The 15,816-nt window shown below is 40.1% G+C and overlaps 1 protein-coding gene across 2 annotated transcripts in view; it reads left to right on the top strand.

Moving 5' to 3' along the window:
- The window catches only part of LOC126354870 (patched domain-containing protein 3), a 382,944-nt gene that overhangs the window by 74,597 nt on the left and 292,531 nt on the right, over nt 1-15,816 (top strand). Inside the window, exon 2 of one of the 2 annotated variants that reach the window (XM_050004871.1) lies at nt 8,462-8,502. The exons of the other annotated variant lie outside the window; for it this stretch is intronic. The gene's annotated coding sequence lies outside the window, so the exon portion shown is untranslated. The remainder of the gene's footprint in view (nt 1-8,461; nt 8,503-15,816) is intronic. 2 annotated transcript variants of the gene reach the window in all.

Below are 15,816 nucleotides of genomic sequence, written 5' to 3'. Positions count from 1 at the left end.
CACACTACGTTTGTTTAAGGCAAAGGGAACTGTGAGTTATTCATTCTTGTAAAGCTGTTATACTGAGAGACAGTCGTTACTTAATATGGCTAGGGGACTACTACATACAGCATGTTTATTGATTCAGCACGTTAGTGGATTGGAAAACCTATTGCTTACGTGCTTCTGGTATCATGAGTTCGTTACGTTTTGTACCTGGGGATTGCCCGAGGCTGGAGATTACCAAGGCAAGATGAACCACTAATGATAATCTTGACAAACTAGACATTTTTTCCGACCCATATGCTGAATAGCATAGCCGTCAGTGGTGTACGTGTTAGCTTGTGGTTTACTGGACTCTGGGAGTGAGCCCCCTGGCCTGTAGAGCGGATGAAATGAGATTACGCAATAGCCGGCTATAGTGGGAAATGCGGGCACTTCGCTCTAAGCTCACTACCCTCTCTGTGGGAGCACACCGAACTACTAATCATGCAAGTCTTCATAAATAATTCTCTGTGTGTGCTGACATGTCATCAAAAATTCTGAAGAAGGATGCAATTAGATGTGCAGCTAGACTCAGAGGCGGAATAAACGAAAACATTTAGTTTAATGTTCTTGTTACCAACCAACCCACGGGGCTAGAGACAGCGGAAGATAAATGGCTTGCTACAAGTCTCCAGCGACGTCTGTTTTAAAGTAGTTTCTCACTGGGCTACAACGGAACGGAACCGAATGGAAGGGGACGCGGCGTCAAATGGAGGCTAACATAACATCATTTCGCTTGGGCCTGTAGTGAACGGTGAAAGTGATCTTATGAGATACCGTCCGTGATAGAGGTTTAATTAACTAGCAAATATTGTAGAGTTAATCAATTGACAAAGCAAAACTCATAACTGATATTCTTCACAAAGGATATGGTAAATTTTCAGTGTGGGTGAGAAGTAAAAATATATAAAAAGCGTTCAAACATTTCAAAACCTCAACATTTCTTTACTCGACAAAAAATATACATACAAACACAGATCAAAGAAATATATAGCGCCATTTTACCTTATCCATTGTGTTGTGTTGTGTACCAAATTACGTAAAATAGTAGAACTTTTCACCTTCAATGGAGCTTAATTACTCAACGCTAAAAAAAAAGGTTTGTCAAGAAAATTGTTCCCTTTATTAATATTCTTATTTATACACAAACTAGACTGTTTTCTTTCTCCAAGTATTATGATATCTGTATTATTGTTACAGCGTGCCACGAAACCAAAGTAAACAACAAAATAAAGTTGAAGATTACAGGAAACCACAAAATTCACTGCTAGGACATGAGCGAGCGCCACGAGGATAGATTAATTTCCTATGTTAGGCGACGCCGGCGTTGTGTCCGCCGCTAACGTCAACGTCAAAATTTTCTCTCCGATAATGCTTGATGAGACACCCGTTGCGTTCTGTCTCGTCTGTTGGCGGTCAGTGACACTGCTACCATTTGAAATGCTTCGTGGGATATTTTGACGCTTTGCTCCGTGACGCACAGTCTGAATCGATCTTTAAACGGCAGATTTCAGTGTCAGTCACTTTCGCGAAGCCCTCGTTAGTGTAGCGTTTGCCAGATTAGTCAAGATGCATGAAGGAAACCCCTCCACCCACTCCTCACCTCGGCTTTCATGTAGGTCCTATTTAGATCCGCAAGTAGGTATTTCTGTTTGAACTTGCAGTTATTCTGACATTCTTTAATTTTGTCAGAAGATGATTGCTTCCGATATCCTGACCGTTTGTTTCCATGGTTCTCTTCAGGCTTCTACAAAAGACGCATATCTGAAACTTTTTCTGTGTCAGATAACTATCAATCTTGCCGTTCATTTGCAAGAGTGTCATAATTTTTTCTGCGGTCTTCTTCCATTCTAATTGGCCAGTTACGAATAACATTATAAACAGATTTACTCTATGGATTCATTGACTTATTAATTTCTTTAACAGTTCTCATTTATATTTCTTCTTTGTATTCAATATTTTCCCGTAACAGTGTTAACATTTCCCTTCACAATATTTCATATTTCCTTCCTGTTTTTCAGTCTCGCCGTTCCTACTGTATTTCGATATTCTTCTTCATTTAAAACTTCAAGAATAATAATTGTGTTTTAGTGAACTAATTTTACTTGAGACTAAATTGTTAGATTCGCAGTGTACTGTGAAGTCTTTCGACATATATGACTTTTCTTCAAATAGACAATCTGAATGATTTTATTGTGATACATTCGTACACGATGTGTGCATCTGCCTACACAATGCTCGTGTAAGAACAGCAAATGCATAACATTTCCTCACTTCGTGATAGTAGAACGGAATTTAATGTTGTAAGGAAGCGCTCCCACGTGCAGATGAGCTGAACTGAATGAAACCAATAACTGATGATATTTTCGCTCAGTTTGAACTGGATTTTAAAGTGGATATTTAGCAGTGGTGCTTTACATGCGATCGTATATATGAGTGGGGATCTGCTTTGTCAGAATGTCCCATAGAACAGAAACCACACGCGTTAAAGCAGCTGGGACATATACATGAATAACTAGGATGAAAGTACTGGAATGGGAAAGAGATAGAAAGGGCATTATGACTTTACAGCCGCAGAAGGCATTGCGGCAATGCATATTTCAGGCAGCATCTTTCTTATAGGTTAAACTTCTACCAGATTAGGGGCTCCACCATGAATCCTTTCACGAGTTAAGATGCGAATGTTTAAGTCAAGATTTCAAGTGAATTTTATACGAACAGTAAGTAATGAAGCATTCAAGGATAAATTTTTTTCTTGAAACCAAAATATTTCGAATAGTCCTAACCTGCTTTCAACAACTTACAGTACCTTCCAAGGACGTTTAAGAGTTTCATCTGTCGTAATAAGTAAGCCCACTGCAAAAGCAGCCACGCCCTAAATTCTCCCTTAGGAAACTCGTTAAATGAGGAAGTAGTTTCGATACGTACCATTTAGAGACATTGTCTGAACTTCATTGTTCTCAGCGTCAGGTTAAAATGTTAATTAATGGTACTCGCTCTGAGAGCATGTTCGACGAGACGTGATAGGTCATGTGCTCTTCTCCGACCAACATCCTTCATTATGTAAGGGACGTCTGTCCTGTGGTTATCGCACGTGCACAAAACAATTTATGCTCTTATAAAGGATCACTTATCTTTCTGAGTCCGTCACAACATTTGTCAGGTGACTTTTCATTAAAGAGCAGAAAAATGTATGCCTTCTTTCATCTTCAAGCAGAAACCTCTATGTACGATTGAAGGGTTTCGTTGCAGCGTAGGAATGTTATCCACGGTAATGGATTTGTTGACCAAGACAGTCTGTGATTTATACGAGTATATCGGTATAGTATGTGATAATTGCTCAGGGCGTTCATTCTCCATTTTCCTCTGACGTAGATGCCGTCTCTTTCGACCTATTTCAGTATGCTTACCACGTTTCTGGTAAGCTGACCCACGCAAAAATGTTTTAATTCTCGGATTAGTTGCAACACTCTCAACATTTTGTTAACACACTGACGTGAGAGAAGATGCAATGTTTTGGTCTTTCTGTATATTTCTCTTTCCACTGCACATGTCTATAATTTTAAACTGAACTAGCCTTGCGCCCGCTGCTTCGCTAGCATAGACTCTATGGTTTCCATAGATTTTTTTTTATTTTTGCTTTTCTTTAATCGAATTTTTATGTTGTTCACAAACTGCAACACCTTCTAAACTTTTCACTCTAATGAAGGCCAAGGTCGATGTACTTGAGAGCAATATTTTGGAAATGGAAGAGGACGTAGATGAGGATGAGATGGGGGATACGATACTGCGTGAAGAGTTCGATAGAGCATCGAAAGACCTATGTCGAAACAAGGCCCCAGGAGTAGACAACATTCCGTTAGGAATACAGATAGCCTTGGGAGAGCCAGTCATGACAAAACTCTTCCATCTGGTGAGCAAGATGTATGAAACAAGCGAAATACCCTCAGACCACAAGACTAATATAATAATTCCAATTCCAAAGAAGCAGATGCTGACAGTTGTTAAAATTACCGAACTATCAGTTTAATAAGTCACAGTTGCGAAATACTATCACGAATTCTTTACGGACGAGTGGAAAAACTGATAGTAAACGACCTCGGGAAATATCAGTTTCGATTCCGTAGAAATGTAGGAACACACGAGGCAATACTGACCCTACGATTTTCCTTAGAAGGTACGTTAAAGAAAGGCATACCTACGTTTATAGCATATGTATACATAGGGAAAGCTTTTGACAATGTTGGCCGGAAGACTCCCTTTCAAATTCTGAAGGTGGCAGGGATAAAGTACAGCGAGCGAAAGGCTATTTACAGTTCGTACAGAAACCAGATGGCAGTTATAAGAGTCGAGGGGTATGAAAGGGAAGCAGTGGTTGGGAAGGGAGCGAGACAGGGTTGTAGCCTATCCCCGATGTTATTCGGCATGTATATTGAGCAAGCAGTAAAGGAAACAAAAGAAAAATTTGGAGTAGGAATTAAAATCCAGGGGGAAGAAATAAAAACCTTGAGGTTTGCCGATGACGTTACAATTCTGCCAGACACAGTAAAGGACTTGGAAGAGCCGTTGAATGGAATGGACGGTACCTTGAAAGGAGCATATAAGACGATCATCAACAAAAGAAAAATGAGGATAATGGAACGTAGTCGAATTAAATCAGGAGATGCTGAGGGAATTAGAATAGGAAATGAAACACTTAAAGTAGTGAATGAGTTTTGCTATTTGGGTCAGAAAAATAACTGATGATGGTCGCAGTGGAGAAGATATAAATGAGGACTGGTGATAGCAAGGAAAGCGTTTCTGAAGAAGAGAAATTTGTTAACATTGAGCATAGATTTAATTGTCAGGAAGCCTTTTCTGAAAGTATTTGTATGGAGTGTAGCCATGTACGGATGTGAAACATGGACGATAAAATGTTTAGACAAGAAGAGAATAGAAGAAGGTGCTACAGAAGAATGCTGAAGATTAGATGGGTAGATAACGTAAATAATGAGGAGATACTAAACAGAATTGGGGAAAAGAGGAATTTGAGGTACAAATTGAGTAGAATAAGGGGTCAGTTGGTAGGGCACGTTCTGAGACATCAAGGAATCACCAATTTAGTACTAGAGGAAAGCGTTTGGGGTAAAAATCGTAGAGGGAGGCCACGAGATGAATACACTAAGCAGTTTCAAAAGGATGTAGGTTGCAGTAATTACTCGGAGATGAAGAGGCTTGCACAGGATAGAGTAGCGTGGAGAGCTGCATCAAACCAGTCTTTGGACTGAAGACCACAACCACAAAAACAACAACAATCACGGTCTTTTATGAGTGTATTTCTGATTTAGCTTTTTTTTAATGCAAAAAATATTTTTTTTATTTTTATTCCGTAGATCGCACCCTTGGAGGCAGATTTTTCAGAAACAGTAAAACGTGTATTTTTTTTGTTTCTAACAGAGAAGACAAACACAAATTTTCATAGATTTAGCTTTTACAATGCTTTTAAAATAAACTAATTTTTAAAGCTTTTCATCCTCCCCTTGGGAGAGGAATTTCGAACAATTTCTTCTTGAACGATGCCTACAGTATAAGATCAACACCGTCTCTAAATTTCAAGTTTCTATACTTAGCAGTTCGGACTGGGTGATAATGGCCCTATTTCGCCCACTAAGAGGTTGAATTTCCAGAAACAGTGAAACACGTTTTTTTTTTTTTTCATTTCTAACTGAGAAGTCAAATATCAGTTTTCAAAGATTAAGCTTTAAAAAGTTTTCATAATGAAATATTTTCATAAAACATTTCACCTCCTTTAATTCCCCCTCCCTCAAATGTACAAAAACAGTGAAATGCGTATGTCTTTATTTATAACAGAGAAGCCAAATACAATTGTTCGTAGATTTAACTTCAAAAATGCTTGCGTAATGAAATATTTCATTCCTTTTTTAACCCCCTCAGTGGTTGAATTTCTAAAAACAGTGAAACGAATATATTTTTGTTCCTAACCGAGAAGCCAACTTCCAATTTTAATGGATTTATCTTTAAAATGCTTTCATAATTAATTAGTTTTACACCACATTTCAGCCCCTATTTCTCCAACTTAGGGGTTGAATTTTGAAAAACACTAAAATGTGTATTTTTTTATTTGGAACAGAGAATTGAAACACCAATTTTCATGGATGGAGCTTTAAAATATTTTAGTAGTCCTTTAATAATTATTTATTGTCAAAAACAACTTTCACCCACTATTTCAGTCCCATAAGGGTTAAATTTCCAAAAATGCTAAAACTCGTCTAGCCTCAAAGTTGCTTAATTGCGACATATTTCAAAAACTCTGTGGTCCCCTATTTCAACCCCTTAGGAAAGGGATTTTAAAAAATTCCTTTAAACGACGCCTGTAGTATGAGATCAACATCTACTAATTTCAAGCTGTGTCCTTAGTGATTTGGGTTGGACGATGATAAGTCAGTGAGTGAGTCAGTCAGTCGGGACATTGTCTTTCATATACATATTTCACTTCACAGTTACATGAGTTACTTCTCTATAGTTTTTTGTTTTAATCTGACCTACAAGTATCTCAGTAACTAGTGTTGCACCTTGGAGAAATTCTTAATGCACCTACACAATGTTGCAATAAGGAAAAGGCGACAGTTGCTTGTTATGTCAAATAACAGAATGGGTGGCAGAGTGACATCGCAGAAAAAGGACCGCTGTGGTGTAGCTTACGAGGTACTGCGGCGTAAGGGGGGATAGAGTTGTTGCCGCGCCAGTAAAAGAGGCAGTGCGCGGTATAACAAAGAAACGACCAGTTTCCAACGCTTGTGAATGAAAATTGGAAGCAAATGTGTCTTTCCTATCAACACAAGGGACAAATCAACAAGGGCATACTCCTGAGAAATCCATTACGACAATGGTTCCAGTTTGCTGCCAACAACAGGAACTTGTTTGTGACCTTGTTGCACTTCCATTGTAATCACGGAACATTAAAAAGCATTTACATCGACTAGAGTGGACAGTCACCCCTGTGAGTAAACTGCGTGAGGCTGATCACTATCACCACATATCTCGCCTCTGTCAGTTCCAGAAACATGTAATTCATTACTTGTGTAGAACTTGTGTATAGATGATGTTAGCACACATACAAAAATTTATGCGTTGCACAAAATAATAATATAATGGTGCGGTTGATGGTGTCACCATTTTCTGCAGCATCTGTATACATATTTGTTAATCAATTAAACGTCTTTATTCATGCTGAAATGCTATACAACTTTCAGACACGTTTTCCTTTTTATATGGGAGGCATCAGTGGTGCATTTTTATCTAGTAATGTATTATCTTGTTTTTTCTTATGTTTAATTACGCCACAATTGTTGCTTGAATTAAATGTCACTTAGACTTTGACAGTTTCCGTAATTTCTGCAATTCCTCTCGTGTGTTCATAGGTTAACTGGCACTCATCCACCTCATTTAGAAAAAAGAGACATATATTTACGTTGGAATTTCGGTTTTCTTTTCCCACACTTCGTTTTGAGTGTACTGTACGAAATGAAACACCCCACGATGTCTGGAAATCAGTTAAGATTTATAACACATGAACTACGGTCACTGTTGCTGGAAAAACTGTTTACTTGGTGTATTTTGTGTCGCTGGTAGGTAATAGTGTTGCCAAACTATCTTGCTGTAAAAATGGTTACAGTTCTCGTGTTATCAATCTCAAGTATTTAAGTGCCTATGTTTAATATTACGTGTCAGACACATGCACCGGGAAAGGAATAATTAAACTTCAGTCTAGTAGCTGAAATGAGACATTCCAACAACTAATCGTTCAGTATATGGTCTAGCAGTAGCCGTGTATTTGCTGTTGCAACTATCCACTTAAGTCATCTGGACTGTTAACAGATTTTAGCTTTGCTTTTGGTAATTGAATGCAATATATTCTCGAAATTCTGAAGCTCATGATATCAAAACAACACGTAAGTGGAAACAGCCCAACGTGAGATAAGAAACATTCCAGCACACTGTCTACCCTACAAGTAGAACACATTTGTAGGCCGGATCAAAAATGTGCTTTCCCTTGTCGTTGGCCTTTCTCCACTCTTGCGGAGCCCAAGCGTAGACGCACATTCTTTTAAACAATATCTTTCTCCTCTATTTATAAATACTCAATTACGTATTTGTCTGCTAAAGTTACCAATGGCTGCGTTGATAAGACATTTGTAACTGTTTTCCACAGCAGAGAAATTGCACCTCGCACACATCACTCTTTTCCCGATCGAAAGAGTTCCTCTTTGGCCGTCAACAGTGCCGGAATTAAATCCTTGCTATTGACTAAGAGAAAAATGTTATCACACCGCTACAAACCATTGGAAGGTTCATATAGAGGATTGTCTTTATTGTCTGTAAAGAAATATTATCGTTAAATTATTACAAATCATTGACGTTACGTTTTTCTTTTCAGGTAAAGCCGTCATTACAGCTTGCTGTCGGGTCGTACTGTGTGTAAGTCTCTTAAAGTTCTATGTACGCCTTTCCTACAACACTATGTCTGCGTCGTTAGGGTCACGTTATGACAAAATACAAACGCTACAGTTCACAAGGCTTTCTGTCTTCTCTAAGTCAGTCTTTGACAGTATCAGCGGGATTAGAATGAAGGAACTGACGACAGTAAAAATAATTTGTGAAAAGGGCAGCTAAGTATGGAATTAATAAGAGTTTTCGGATGGCTGTCTTCTGCAGCAGCTACCACAAAAAAAGCTTTTTTCTCTCTAAAGCGTTCTGAAAAATAAGAGAGTTTGTTGCCAGAGGAGTTTCGCTTTACTAGTAAAGTATCATCAGTAATTGTAAATATTATGTATTGGCAACACTTTATTGTACATTTAGATTATTATACAGTTAAACGTGTGTGTGAATTCCTAAGGGAATTTTCATACTATTTAAACTGAATTTACACAATACTTAAACTAACTTATGTTAAGCACAACACACACACAACCATGCCCGAGGGAGGACTCTAGAGAGAGGAGCCGCGCAATCCGTGACATGCCGCCTCAAACCGCGGGTCACTCCGCGTGGCATATACAGTTAAAACTGTTATGCTAAAGATACTTTCTGCGCTAATTGCTCCGTTTTACAGGTTGTGATGAAGACTGGTTTTTCCACTAGATGTTAGCAGCGGTTATGGTAATAATCTGAACATTGCTGGATATTCGCGGCTGCAAGTTACGAAAAGAATTAAAAACACAGTAGAATATAAGCAGATATGTGTGTGTGGTTTGTACAGCTCCCTCTGAACGGCTGTGTTAAGAGTTGTATATAAAGGGTTGTAGGAAAGTCTTGAAATCTGTATACTTTTTCCCCTCCAGTGATATATCTTGCGTGAGAAGTTTAGTGTGCCTCTGTTGGAGTCAAATGATATTTCGCAAGCAGCGATCACCCAAAACTCAGTTTGTCCTGTTAACTGAGAGGATGCTTACAGGAAGCATAAATACTCAACTGCTCGATACCGGGCGTCAGCTTTGACTTATTAAATTATCAAATGTAGGACATAACCAATTCCCCAAAATTCAAAATGGCACCTCACGCAATAATTTTAAATACACAACAACAGTTGCAAATAACCGTATGATTACGGACACCAGCTTCGTGAGCAAAAAACTGTGCAGTAAATGGATAACAACAACAACAATAATAATAATAATAATAATAATAATAATAATAAAAGTATTTTGGATCACAAACCTCAACTTTTCAAACCAGATTTCCCGACTAATTAAACTCCACAATACCTTCCCTAAGACGCTGTTCAGTGTTGGACAACAACAATGCTTAAACTGTCGTATCTTTCATAACCAGCTACTCGCCATGGGGTACAGGAGCCACTGCCCTACGCGTCTACATCAGCTCATCGAACGCCGCATAACGCACAGGCTAATATCTCTGTATTCAGCGTGAGGAGGAGAACAAGGCAGCCTGGATCGATTAAGTCCCGATGTACTTCGATACGCGCCTAGAGCTGGGAATGTGAAAGTCGAAAAGCACGTGGGACGATGCATCCCCAATAGTACGTTGTCGCTCTGATCGTCTTTGTATTCACTGACTCAATCCGAGAATGCGACGACACCCAGCGTGGCAAGAGGCAAAACACCACGTAAGCTGAGACGTGTCACTCCGACTGTGTAGTGTTGTATCTTAGCAGCCGAAAAGGTCTTATGTAGAGTTTGTGCATAACTGTACTAAACAGTATTTTGATCATAGAGGGAAACGCACAGAATTAGCTGTGTTCTACAGTATCAATTCATTCAGTTGACTTGTTTTTGGTTTCGGCTATAGCTTTTTCCTTTATAAATATCAAAAAGTATTGATCAGTATAGTTATGGACAAACACTACATATGACCGTTTTCGACCGCTAAGGTCTATCACGACACAGCTGGAGTGACACGTCATCAAAGAGGATACAGCATAGGTAAAGAACATTTAAAAAGATGTGTAAAGTGGACGTAATAGAGAGACATTAAGAATGATGTAGGAAAAAGACAAAAGCCACAGTGTATGTATGCGCGCGCGCGCGCGCGCGCGCGCGTGTGTGTGTGTGTGTGTGTGTGTGTGTTTGTGTGTGTGTGTATGAGACAGAAGAGGAGAATAATACCACAAGCTGATAGCTGCACTCAACAGAAGAGAAGATGTAGATACAGTAAAACAACCCAGTCTCCTCTATCTAGTCAAAAAAAGAGTATAAATTTGATAATTTCAATACAATAAAATCAATACGAGAGTATTGGAGAATAACTTGGAAAAGTATTACATATGGACTGTGATGCAGAAACAAAGTAAAACATATCACTGATAATATCGTACCATGGGCGGAAACACATAAGATATGCTCTAAGAAAATCAGTATGCTGAATTAGTCTTACCGAAGGAAATAATGTATGCAATATAAAACTACAGCATAAATGCAAGAATATAGTGAAGCTGACAGCTTAGGAAGAATTGGAGAATTTCGGGCGAGACGAGTATGTAGCTAGGTTTGATCATTTAATATTAAATGTACCAGCTCCATTGCTCGGACCGGCCAGTGTGGCCGAGCAGTTCTAGGCGCTTCAGTCTGGAACCGCGTGACCGCTCCGTCGCAGGTTCGAACCCTACCTCGAGGATGGATGTGTGTGATGTTCTTAGGTTAGTTAGATTTAAGTAGTTCTAAGCTGTAGGGGACTGATGATGTCAGATGTTAAGTCCCATAGTCCTCAGAGCCATTTGAACCATTTTTTCCATTGCTTGCATGAGATTAGCTTATCGCCCTTAGTTTGTCAAATGAAGGGCGAATATGTTTGCTGTACTGACATGTAATGTCAAGAAATAGGACACACTGCTGAATTACAGATCCATATCGCTAACGTCGATTTGCAGCAGGATATACTGAGTTCGAGCATTGTCCGTTACTTGGAAGAAAACGATGTATTGACAAACAGCGGATACGGTTTTAGAAAACATCTTTTTTGTGAACCACAAATACCTCTTTATTCTCACGAAATGCTGAGTGTTATCGGAATAGAATGTCAAATTGGTTCCATATTTTTAGATTTCCAGAACAATTTTCACACCGTTACTCAGAAGCGGCTTCTAACCAAATTTCGTGCCCACGGAGTATTGTCTCACTTGTGCGACTGGATTCGTTATTGTCCACCACAAAGCTCCCAGTTCATAGTAACTGACGGAAAGGAAGTTATCGAGTAAAGTAGAAGCAATATCTGGCTTTCATCAGAGAAGTTTTATAGGCCCTTTGCTGCTTCTGATCTTTACAAACGATTTAGCAGACAGTCTGAACAGCCTTCTTAGATTGTATGCAGGTGAATGCTGTCATTTACCGTCTTATAAAGTAATCACATGATCAAAATAAATTGCAAAACGATTACGGCAAGACGTCTGTATGGTGCTAATAGTGACAGTTGACTCTAAATAATGAGAAGTGTGAAGTCATCCACATGAGTAATAAAAGGAATCCGCTAAATTTCGGTTACAGGATAAGAGACACAAATCTAAAGGTTGCAAACTCAACTAAATAATTAGGGATTACAAGTACGAATAACTTAAACTGGAACAATCACATGGATAATGTTGAGGGGAAAGCAAACTAAAGAATGCGATTTTTTGGCAGAACACTTAGAAAGTACAATAGAACTGTCCTCTTCTAAAGTATTGCTATGCGGTATGGGATTTGTGCCACATAAGAGTGACGGAGGACATTACAAAAGTTTAAAGAAAGGCAGCTCGTTTTGTACTATCCCGTAATAGTGGAGCTATGGCAATCATTAAAACAAAGTCCTTTTTCATTGCTGCAGATTCTTTTCATGACATTTAAACAAACAACTTTGTCCTCAGATCGTGGCGCCCACCTACATAGGGAGGATTGATCATCATAACAAAATAAAAAAGAACAAGGGTTTGCACGAAAAGAATTAAGTGCTCGTTTCTCCCAACGCGTTGTTGGATAATCCTGTGCTAGGCACTGTTTATTGCAGAGTGGTTCAAAATGGCTCTGAGCACTATGGGACTCAACATCTGTGGTTATCAGTCCCCTAGAACTTAGAACTACTTAAACCTAACTAACCTAAGGACATCACACACATCCATGCCCGAGGCAGGATCCGAACCTGCGACCGTAGCAGTCTCGTGGTTCCGGACTGAGCGCCGTAACCGCGAGACCACCGCGGCCGGCCTATTGCAGAGTGATCATACAGATGTAGATTTAGACCTTCTCTTCTGTTGAGTGTAGCTCTTTTCTCATGCTGTCTTCCTCTTCCCCCTCCTCCTTCTCTACCTAATCCTTGCGCGCGCGCGCGCGCGCGCACACACACACACACACACACACACACACACACACACACACACACACACACGCACGCGCGTGCGAGTGCACTCTTTGCGCTCATCTCGTATTCCCCGTTTATTAGTATGTCTCCTTTACATTTATGCTGAGGTATAACATCTTCAATCACGTAACTACTTTACTACCAAAGATGACAGACATTTAATCTGTCTTTGCAACTCGCTCTCCTCAAGTTATATCTTTTCTACATAATTCACCAGTACTGTACCCTGTTTGACGACGATAGACTGTTAACGTCTGACGATGGTCTTATAAGCCAAAAAGGCGCTAACAACATAAATACTTTACAACATCCACTGTTTTGAGCTTTTCGTATGTAAATAAGATGTTGCTCTTTCAAGATGCTGTGGGAGGACGACTTAACATAATATTTTGACAACCTCAGTATGTCAATCATGTTACTATTTTACTACCAGAGATGACATTTAATCAGTCTTTGCAGCTCAGTCTCCACAAGTTCCATCTTTTTCTATGTAGTTCACCAGTACCGTACCCCGTTTGACGACGATTGACTGTTTAAGTGTGGCAGTATGTGAGACGAATGTCTTTCGGAATGAACCCTAGCGCTGCGGTTGGGAGTAATGGCTCAGCAGACGCAGTGACTTGTACTGCTGAGGTGAGCAGCGCAGCCTCCAGCCGTGGGTGTTCAGCAGCCGCTCTGAGCTGACGGCCGGGCGCCGCGCAACTTGCGGTGGTCAGGCGGGGAGCGCCCGGTTGCCCAGGTAACGGTGCGCCGACCCCGTGGCACACATACAGCAGCCGCGCGCCGCCGCCGCCGCCGCCGCCGCCGCCGGCCCCGTCCAGATTCCGGAATATTGGGGCGTCTAGCGTCAGTGTTTCCCGCCACCTGCTGTGTGGCTGCGTCCGCCTGTGTCCGCTGGACGTCGCATCCTATCTGTCCTACTGCACGTAGCTATAGCACTGCTGGTGTACTCTGTGGTAATAGGGGTCTAGTTTAGCAGGGGATACAACACGTCGGCTGTGACCAATGACGTCAGAATTGGCCAGAGAGCATGTATTACGAAGACGAAAGAGCTGAGAAGAATGTTCAGAAACAAGGAATGCAAGAGAGAAAAACTGTATTTCACATATATAAGGGCCAGTAGTATTTTCACGTTAACGATATCGCTTGTTTGTATCTTAGTATTTCTGCGCAAAATACAATGGAAAGAAATGAATGAAATACATTACTAGCAAAGAATACATCACGTTACATGTATGTCAGTTGTATCTCGAAACTCTTTCGAACTGTATTGCTTAAGTGCAGTACGGGATACAAGTTCAGCGTACGCCGATTTCTTCGTTTTCACTAGCATTACTGTCCTGTTCTTCACATGAACGATGCATCCTCCGCTTCAGTAAACCCTAAGTGGAACACGGGATACAAATTGTGGATGTGTTGTTTATTTCGTCTCCGCTATTACTAACAGTCTTTTCTTACGTACATATCAGTACTACTAATGACAGAATATATGTATACCAGACTTCCGTTGACCTCCATATATGTACACTGGTAACGGAAAGGTGGAAATAGACGTACGTTACATTTGCAACCTGTACTTCAATTGAACTACACGGAGACAAGAAGACGACACATGTACAATTTGTATCCCGTACTTCACTATGGGGTACAGTTTTCTTGTTGCCTTGGACGCTAATAGTATCCCATTCGTTACTTGAGCCATATAGCTATACGCCAATTGACATATATAGCGTCAGTGTAAAGGCGAAGTTAAGGACGAGGTGCAAATTTTAGTTGTGTCGTCAGTGTAAAGGCGAAGTAAAGGACAGGATACAAATTTTAGTTGTGTCGGGGGTTTTGTCTGTAATATAGCAAATACACATTCGAAAATGTCGCCCTGGTACTAGTGCTGGGAAACGAAAGAATATCGACAGCTGAGAAATTTCTATTACGTATTTCACAATACGAAAATACACATATTAGTGGAATAAAACAGTGAAATATGTCAAAATAGTGAAATACAATGAAAGAAGTAAATGGAAAAGTGAACTTACCACACGGAAATATCGAGGAATAACCGAAGCTTGTGTAGACAGACAGTAACGAAAATGACATACCCACAAACAGACAAATCCATTCCTATAATGAAAATAAGACGCTAAATATTGTTCTACAATAACAAACTAATACTCCAAATCACCTCAATATCATTACGAATAATTATTTTAATGAACAATGATAGCACTTATCCGGAGCACAGAACTGTTTTATTATCTATGCCTCAAAGTGAAGACATTACTATCTATGACTAATGTTTGACGTCATTGGTCAAAACCGACGGGTTGTATCCCCTGCTTTACTAGACCCGGTAGTAGAACAACCTCTTTTCCAAAAGCAGCATTTTTTTTACCTTTTCGCAAGCTGCTACATAGTCGCGGGTTAAAACAGTGATATAGGAAGAGTGGAATAAATATATTTTATTTCTGTCAGCGGCCACAAAGCTTTTTGGACCTCAGACTACCGATTCCGGTCAGCGATGACCGTCTTCAGATCTCCAGAATGAAATTTTCTCTCCTCGGTGGTGGGTGCGCTGATATGAACCTGTGTGACGGACCGAGACTCGAACTCAGGATCTTGTCTTTACAGTCTCGATCCGGCACACAATTTTAACGTGCCGGGAAATTTCATATCAGCACACACACTGCTGCAGATTGAAAAATTCCTTCTGGAAACATCCTGCAGGGCACGGCTAAGCCATATCTCCTCAATACGCGTTCTTTCTGGATTGCTAACCCTTCAAGTTTCGCAGAAGACCTTCCGTGAAATTTGGAAAGTAGGAGATGAGGTACTGGTGGAAGAAAGCCTGTGAAAAGCGTTAGTGAGTTGTGCTTGACTATCTCTGTTGGTAGAGCACTTGCCAGCGAAAGGCAAAGGTGCCGAGTTCTCGGTCTGTCACAAAGTTTT

The sequence above is a fragment of the Schistocerca gregaria genome, chromosome 3 (genome assembly GCF_023897955.1).
Source record: "Schistocerca gregaria isolate iqSchGreg1 chromosome 3, iqSchGreg1.2, whole genome shotgun sequence".
NCBI classification, from domain to species: domain Eukaryota; kingdom Metazoa; phylum Arthropoda; class Insecta; order Orthoptera; family Acrididae; genus Schistocerca; species Schistocerca gregaria.
Note: the sequence above shows the minus strand (reverse complement) of the source record. Positions and strands in the feature narration are given on the sequence as shown.